The following is a 9,784-nucleotide window of genomic DNA, read 5'->3' on the forward strand; positions in this document are numbered from 1 at the left end:
ATTCATTTTTCTAATACCCGCGACTGATTTATATTGTCTTTTTCTATTGAGTGGTATCAAAGGATGAAAGAAAGACAGACAGAGAAGAAATACCAATGATAGACATAAGCAAATACATACATACATATATATATATATATATATATATATGAATGTGGATATGTATGCAAATGTGTGTATGAAGTTGTTGATGATACAGTAGCCTTACTGAAAAGCCAGACACTTCTTTATAGTCTAAAAAACAGGCAAAAATAGGCAAATGCCTATTGAAGATGACTAGCTTGATAGTGCAGCGGACAGAGCATCAGACTCACAGTAAGGAAGGTCCAAGATCATTGACATATCACCAAAGCCTGTTTGCCTCGGTGTCTTCACCTGTAAATAAACCAGAGAGAGAGAATGGCAGAGCATTCCAACATCTTTGCCCAAAAGAAACTCAAAAGAGGTTAGGAGGAGTCAGACATAACTGAAATGACTGAAAAACAGCAACAGCAACATTCTTTCCCCTACTGGTAGAGCTTCTCTTACAATACCTAATACTTTCAAGAAGACAGAGAGGAAATGATAAATAAAACGCTTCAACAACTGAAAGAGCTGATTTGCTCCATAAGATATTTTTATCTCTTCAAAAGAATACTGGGGAGGGGAGCAAGAGGGTGGCATATCTGTGTGCATTTCATTGCCTACCAAATTGTATATAGCGATAGGATGGCTAGGTGGTGCAGTAGATAGAACCCCAGCCCTGAAAGTCAGGAAGACCTGAGTTCAAATTCAGCCTCAGACATTTCATAATTACCTAGCTGTATGTCTTTGGGCAAGCCACTCAACCCCATTGCCTTGCAAAAAATAAATAGATATGGATATAGATAGAGATAGAGATAGAGATAGAGATAGAGATAGAGATAGAGATAGAGAAAGAGATAGAGATAGAGATAGAGATAGAGATAGAGATAGAGATAGAGATAGAGATAGAGATAGGCACAGGCACAGGCACAGGCACAGACACAGGCACAGACACAGACACAGACACAGACACAGACACAGACACAGACACAGACATAGACATAGACATAGACATAGACATAGACATAGACATAGACATAGACATGGACATAGACATAGACATAGACATAGATAGATGCTGTAGCCAGTCTCATTGTTGTGTGCTTTTGAAATCTGTACAGTATACAAGCACCAAACCAGGAAAATTCTGAAAAACATCCAGCAAGATAAAGTACCCAAACACACAGATTCTTTCTCCAGCTAAACTGTAAAGCATTCAAACTCTACTTCAGATGGAATGGAATATTCAAATGCCAAAAGGATGTTCACCTTATAGAGAACTCATAAAAAACTAGTGTCCATGTGTGGACATCAGAAGAAGCCAAATTCACTAGCAAAGTGTCTCTGAAATGCTTTGGGACTGATTGTAAGCCATGGGAGACCCTGAAAGGATCATCCAGCATGAAAAAAGAGGTTGTGTTCTATGAGTGACGCCAAAGTTCAGTAGCTTAAAAGAACAATGAGATGGGAGAATTTAGATAGCTCCAACACAAATGTCCATTGTGGGTACACAGGCTATTCTAACAGCCATGACACAAATCATCTCCAAGTAAAACTGCCACCTGGACAATCTCAGGAGCTGGCAAGCCACCCTGAGAGATAAGGTGAGCCAGAGTCCTTGGGAGCTGGACATTCCACCCCACTGACCAAGGGCACTAGGCACAGCTTTGTCTTATCACCTCCTCCCTAACATACCCCTTTATCCTGTAATGCAAGATGCTGTACCGTACACAATACTTGCACCCCCATTCCCTCATTATTCTTTGTTCTACCCCGGAAGACCTAACAGTATATATGTAGAAGCTAAGCAGTAATAAAATTGAGCTAGAGGCATAAGGCAGTGGTGGCTTGACTCCTTATTCTCAGCTCCCCTCCAGGAGTGAGGTCACTGCTGTGGGCCCCAAGGAAACAAGCCACAGCAGTCTATGTGGACACTTCTCTGTAGTAGAACCTTCTTGGCTCATGTTGGTCTGATCAGTCATAGTAAGACACACCTACCTGATTCCAATATAGTGATGTCATTTTGCTCCTCTTCAAGAACAAAAAGCAACAACCAACCAGTAAATTGACAAAAAGAGGTATGAGCTAATAGATTCTTTTTTTTTTAGTTTTTTTCAAGGCAATATAGAGTTAAGTGGCTTGCCCAAGGCTACACAGCTAGGTAATGACTAAGTATCTGCGGTAGGATTTGAACTCAGGTCCTCCTGACTCCAGGATGGGTGTTCTATCCACTTCGGCACCTAACCACCCTTAACTAATAGATCCTTAATGACAAATAGCAAATATGTTTTATATGATCAAATATATTTAAATAACATCCGGATTTCTTTCAGGATTGATTTTGACAATATCAAAACAGATCCAGATTTATAATCGCTAATGGTCACATTTTAAATTTCAGTTTATTCAAGGTCCATCTACTGTTATAACTTCAAAAAAGTCCATTATTATAATGCTCATTAAAAAAAAAGATTCATGGTGGCAATTTCCATCTCCCTAAGTTTCTTCCTCTACTTCCTCAAAGACCTGGATCAATTCTTAGTCCCCAACTTCTTTTAAGTCTCTTTACTGGTATTTGGCTTTCAATTTCCAGCCCCTGGAAATATCAAGCTTCCTAATCACAAATATTTACATACAGTTTCCCATATCCTCATCTGAATGAGATCAAAATTCTTTCTCATTTCTCTTTCCCAAATCTCCATAACCCCTTTACCTGGACTACAAAGCTTTCCTTAAGGTTTTGCTAATTTCCTCTTCTCTCTTAAATAGACAAAAACTTTAAAAAAAAACCTTCTCCTGGCATTTCTTTCATTACCTGATCAGCTTATCAATCACATCTCAGATTCCACCTTATTCCACTGGTATTTAATATTTCTTTTATCTGTTTTTCTGTTGTCTACCTCTTATACCTTGGCCACTATCAGAAAAAGGAGAGGAGTGGAACTCTCCTTTTTTTGTATTTTATTTTATTTTTTTACATTTTTTAAATTTTTCTTTAATTTATTCACACAATACTAAACTATTCTTGTTTAAGAGTAAACATAATACCCCCTCCCCACAAAAAATATAAAACCTCATGAAAAATAAAGTAAAAGAAAGAGAAACAAATGTGTTTCAGTCTGTGTTCTAATACTACCAGCTCTGTCTTGGGTGGGTCACATTCTTTATCATAAGTCCATCATAGAAGTGACTTCCATATTTTTCCACAGTTGCTGTTGCTGATTGTAATTCCCACCATCCATTCCTCCCCACTACCATCTATTATATTATCTCTCTCCTTTCACTCTGTCCCTCTTCAAAAATGTACTGTGGTACAGCCGAGTGGCCCAAGAGACAGCCAAGAGGCCCCAAGTCTACATCCCACCCCAGAGACCCAACAGGCCACCCAATCCCAGCACCTTGCAAAAAGTCAAAAAAAAGAAAAGGTGTTCTATCTGACTATCCTCCCTTATGACCTTCCCTGTCCTCTATCACCCACATCCCCCCTCCCCTCCCAGTCCCCCTTCTCTCCTTTTTCTTTTAGATGTCTATACCCTACTGAGTGTGTCTGCTGTTTCCTCTCTGAGTCATTTCTGAGAATGAAGGCTCCCTTATTCTCCCTCACCTTCCCCTCTTCCATACCATTGCAAAAGCTACATGAAATACCTTTTACATAAGATATCTTAGCCTATTCCACCTCTCCTTTCCTCTTACTCCCAGTACATTTCCCTTTCACCCACCAACTCCATTTTTACACTATACTATATCTTCAAATTCAGCTCTTTCCTGTGCCTCATCTATAAAAGCTCCTACCTGCTCTGTTAAATGGGAATGTTTATGAGTATTCTCAGTATCAGCTTCCCATGCAGGAATACATGTAGTTCATCATCATTAAGTCCCTCATATTTTCCCCTTCTCCTCCACTCTCTGTGCTTCACCTGAGTCCTGTATTTGAAGGTCAAACTTTCTGTTCAGCTCTGGCCATTACAACAGGAACATTTGAAATTCCCCCTGTCCATGCTTAATAAACTGTGACATAAGGGGCAGCTAGGTGGCATAGTGGATAAAGCACCAGCCCTGGAGTCAGGAGTACCTGGGCTCAAATCCAGTCTCAGACACTTAATAATTACCTAGCTGTGTGGCCTTGGGCAAGTCACTTAACCCCATTTGCCTTGCAAAAACCTAAAAAAAAACTGTGACATGAAACACAACCTGCATTGGGAGGGGGGGGCACTCCATTGATGGCCAAATACTGAAGATCTTGCCTTCTGATTGTGCTAATGAGCATCTATGCCTCTCCAAAAAGTCACTGGGAGTCCAGTTTCAGCGGACTTTCTTTCTTGCCTCATTGACTGCAGTTCTAGATTAATAATAAACACTTAGTAGTCTAATTTATTAAGACCAAACTCAAAATGAACAAAATCCAGCTCCCTTAGTAAATACCAGTATTTTCATGCAAATATATGTTAGATCTTTACTCACCTGCCCCACACTGCCCAGCACTTTTTCTTTTTTCTCTTCTTTTCTTTGTACACACACACACACACACACACACACACACACACACACACACAAACACACAACAGACACAGACAGACATATCAAAATCTCTATGGAGCTATATTCTCTACCATTTCACTACTGAAATGGCCCGCTGAGGACTGGGAGGGGGTTCACACCAGACTTCTTTCTTAACCCTGGCTTATGAAGAGGGAGGAGGCTCTCCCATAGTTTAAGTCAGAAGTCAAAAAACCCTCAAAAAAAATCCAGATTGTTTTTCACCATTTAATGAAAGGAAAATTATTCATTTGCATTTTTTACTTTGATTAACAAGGCAAAATTCAGAACAAAGAAAATTAAAAGGAGTTTATTAGAAATGTCAAGGTTATTTGACACTTTGACATATTAATCATTGAAGATCAGCAATGGCTTCAAAGCTGAACCAGCCTTCATAACTAACTTTAAGACAATTCAAATAGGTCTGAATCAGTAAAAAAAAGAGATCAAGACCTTACATCTCTCTTCCTCCCCAAGGAAGAAGATAGGAATACAAAAGACTCACAAATAAGGGATGACTTGGCTACATGAACACTATCAGGGGACTGAGGGACACCCCTCCTAGGTCTGACAGACAAATAGAATTGGGAATAGCAACATGCCAAGTCGATATAACTTTCAATATAAACATGAACTTGATTTCATAGTAATAGTACTAGCAAATACATAAAAGGCTCTACCAGTTTAAATTCACTGCTGTTGGGGTGGCACAGTGGATGGAGCATTGGCCTTGGAGTCAGGAGTACCTGAGTTCAAACCCGACCTCAGACACTGAATAATTACCTAGCTGTGTGGCCTTGGGAAAGCCACTTAACCCCATTGCCTTACAAAAACTAAAAAAAAAAATTCACTGCTGTTATCATTAAGTTAACTCGAAGTGGACTGAGTCAAGAATCATAAGCTAATCCGGTTTAAATTCCTTACTCTAAAACTCTAGATGGAGGACTGATCTTTGACTAGGCCAAAAGCTCTAAACAATTATGTCATGCAGCCAGGCATCTCCCAGTTTACAAAGAACAGAATGAGAGTTTAAACAATTATTCTCATCTCACATGATATAAGAAAACATTTAACATATTTTATAGCAGTCACAACTGAAACAGAGGGCGGTATTGAAAATCACAATAGCCAACATTTATGTAGGGTTTAATGTATAATATGGACAAAGCTTGATAGCAAGTATTCTATGAACAAGAGTTTCTTACAAACCATCCTCAGGGGTAGATGGGCACAAGTACTCAGAGCAAAGAAATTAGGCTTTAACTCAAAACTTGAATGTCTTATTTTGCATCAGTTGAAGTAAATACATTCTTCATAAAACAGCCCTTTGCACGCATTGTGGATCACTTTGTTGCTCAGATTTCTTACTTCTTTGGGAGTAATTTTTATGATATTGTTGTTAAAGTAGAAATTGTTTTCCTTGTTCTATCTTCATACAAGTTAAATGAAATGGCATTTCTTCATTTTCAACAATATGAAAGTATTCAATTACATCCATATGTCATAATTTCTTCAGTCAATCTCTAATCAATGGGCATTTCCTTTAGGTTCACTTGGTTGTCACAAAAAAAGAGATGCTATATGTATTTCACTTCATATGGTTCTTTTTCCTCTTTCTTTTAACTTTTTTTACAGATTACTTAGTGAAAAGGTGTCTACAATTCAGTAATTTTTTGGCCATATATACAAATTCCTTACCAAAATGTCCAAATAGATTACCAATTCTGTTGTTACATTACATGCCCTTACATATTTCTCTCTTTTCTGATTAACATTGCCAATCTGATGGATGTAAAGTCAAGAATTAGATTTGGTCTTATTTTGTATAAGAATAAGTATTAGTCATTTGGAGCATTTCTTCATATTTCTAGAGATAGATTGATTTTCTTACCTTGATAACTACTGATTTAAGTAATTTGACAATTTATCAATTAGAAAATGGGACTGATTTTTACAAACATGAATCAATTCTTAACATATATATATATATATGAAATAAAATTTGTTTAAAGAAAGCAATGCAATAAAAAGGTGTTTTTCCTACAAATATTTCCCTTCTAATCTCATTTTCATTGAATTTTATATAATCAAAAAGCTTTTATTTTCAATTTAATATAATCAAAATTTTCTATATTACATTATTTCTTTTTTATATCATCCTTTGATCATGAATTCTCCAATTTATAAGGCTGAAAAGTAATTTCTTCCTTGTATCTCTAATTTTTTAGTGGTGTTATTTTATTATATTTTATGTACACATTTTGAGATTATATTGAGATATGGTTTCAGGTGAGGGACCTATTTTCCACCAAAATGATGTCCAGTATTCCCAAGAATATTCATCTTATTTCTTATTTTTTATTGTAATAAACTGCTCTATTTTGTGAAAATGTAGCAACTCGTGGAACAACTCCATGTAATGTTTAGATATGAACTGGTAGTTGGTAGAAAGCTTCTATGATGCTCTAACTACAATGAAAAATCTGAATGAGGATAGAAAAGAGTCTACAATATAAACCTATGATGTCCTCACTCCAGATACAGGTAAGATGGTAAAGGCCTTCCTTGGTATCTGAATCATTGGTATTAATAAAATAAAATAATCAGAAGATAATAATGTCATTTAAAAAGAGAATTAAAAGGTGTCTCTGCCATAGCAGCCCTGTTTGTGGTGGCAAAGAATTGGAAATCAAGTAAATGTCCTTCAATTGGGGAATGGCTTAACAAAGTGAGTTATGTGTATGTCATGGAACACTTTTGTTCTATTAGAAACCAGGAGGGACAGGAATTTAGGGAAACCTGGAGGGATTTGCATGAACCGATGCTGAGTGACATGAGCAGAACCAGAAAAACACTGTACACCCTAACAGCAACATGGGGGTGATGATCAACCCTGATGGACACGCTCATTCCATCAGTGCAACATTCAGGGAAAATTTGGGGCTGTCTTCAATGGAGAATACCATCTGTATCCAGAGAAAGAACCATGGAGTTGAACAAAGTCCAAGGACTATTCCCTTTAATTTAGGAAAAAACTGATATCTTATTGTCTGATCTTGCTATCTCTTATACTTTATGTTTCTTCCTTAAGGACATGATTTCTCTCTCATCACACTCAGTTTGGATCAAGGTACAACATGGAAACAAAGTAAAGACTGACAGAGTGCTTCCCATGGGGGAGGGGAGGGAAGTAAGATTGGGGGGAAATTGTAAAACTCAAAATAAAATCTTTAATGAGAAAACAAAATTAGTTAAACAGTTGTACAAAGGAAAAAGGTGAAAAATCAATAGGAAAACAAAAAGCTGTACCAAAAACTAACAAACTATTGCTGCAAAACAGTTTGAATCATTAAACAAATTCCCTCAGAGGAAGCTGAAGCCAAAAAAAAGGTGTCTCTGGCCAAATATAAAATTGTTTTTTTGACTTCATTTGGCTGAGAAAATTTTTCTTCTGAAATTTTCAGTTCCTTTTCAGGATTGCGTAGAACTGTAAATAATCCTTGTCCCTGGCAATCTTCTTCCCTCTGCATGTGGATGCTCAAATACTATTGCCAGGTCCTGGCCTTAATATTTGGTGAAGAAGAGATAAACAAAGATCCCAATCTGTTACCCAAAAACCTTGGATTCTACAGTACCTATCACAGTGAGAAAAAGGCCTTGGAGAGTTCCTTCATGTGATTTCAGGCCAGGGATACACCATTCCAAATAACAGCTGTGAAAGGTAGGGTAAGTCTCTTATGGTCAATGGAGAGCCACTTCTGAACTGACCTGTCTCCATGGGCAATTTACTTGAGTTCTATATGAGAAAGAAAAGAAAACAAAGAGATTGAGGAGATCAAACCTGTTCCCTTCATCATGTTTTATAGCAAGCAGCATATTTTGATGTACCGAGTTTTTTTAAATTATACAATTGAATCCTCCAAATAGTTTTAAAGCATCTGGTATCTGCAAATATGTTTAATACTAAAGATACAAGAAGTAAAAAGACAAAAAATTCTTACATCTGTTTCAACTTGGGTAAGTTTGATGAAGGAGATGTTTGATATGGTGGAAATCTGAATGATCAAAGATACTATAATGGGGGAAAAGAAGAATGAGTCTATTCTAGGTAGAGGGTGATGAAGATTAGGTTTGGATGTGGAATGGTGGGATGGGGGAAATCTTTTGCCATAATTGGACTCAACCTGAAAATGACTTATATTTGGTTCTTATTCAGATCAGCTGTGATCTCTTTGATCCATTTGTAAGTGACCAGGTTCAATTTCCTACTGTTTATTGTGATGGACCCCAGGGACTCTTCTTTCCCTTTGTCATAGTGAGATTAATGCTGCATTTCAAATAGATCTGTTGTCTCATATGAATTCAAGAGTTGAGAAATTCCTCAGAGAACTTTAAGAAGAAATAAGCAGAAATGATGTCTGTGTGACCTTTATCCAGACTGGTCAACCATTGATTTATGACCCATTTCTTAGATCTGATAAGTAATATATTAGGGTTTTTTTAATTTTATTCATTTAAGGCAATGGGATTAAGTGACGTGCCCAAGGTTACACAGCTAGGTAATTTTTAAGTGTCTGAGGCCAGATTTGAACCCAGGTACTCCTGACTCCAGGGCTGGTGCTGTCTCCATCCACTGCACCACCTAGTTGCATCACATTTTAGGTTTTCAAGCTCATGTGATTGTAATTTATGCAGATACAAACTCAGTTCTGAGCCTGATACATACAAGTATCCTCAGCCAATTCTATGTTAATAATTTCCATGGGGCTTTGATCTTTCCAGAACAGAGAAGTAAGATTTTCTGGGCTCAAATATCTTCTGAAAACCATTAACTCTGCCAAATACATAGAGTCATTTTCTTTAAAATCTTTTGGAAATCAGTTGTCAGATGTGCATATGATTATGAAAGCAAGAGATGGATGGTTCTTTACACCAAAAGTATCTAAAAATACAATACATTTGTATTATTTAGACATCCCTATGTCTGACCAGAGTTCCACTGTCTACAATGCTGTGTATACTGTGGCTTGAACGCTTCATGAAATAGTCTTGATGAGATCTGAAGTGAAATGCAAAATAGATGGAAACAAGAGTGGTTCATCCCTGGAAGACAAAGTCCCCTATAAGCATTGATGTACAAATCTTTGATGATGGAAACTCTCGTGTCCAGAAAAGTAATAATGGG

This window comes from Macrotis lagotis, chromosome 1 (genome assembly GCF_037893015.1).
Source record: "Macrotis lagotis isolate mMagLag1 chromosome 1, bilby.v1.9.chrom.fasta, whole genome shotgun sequence".
NCBI lineage: Eukaryota > Metazoa > Chordata > Mammalia > Peramelemorphia > Peramelidae > Macrotis > Macrotis lagotis.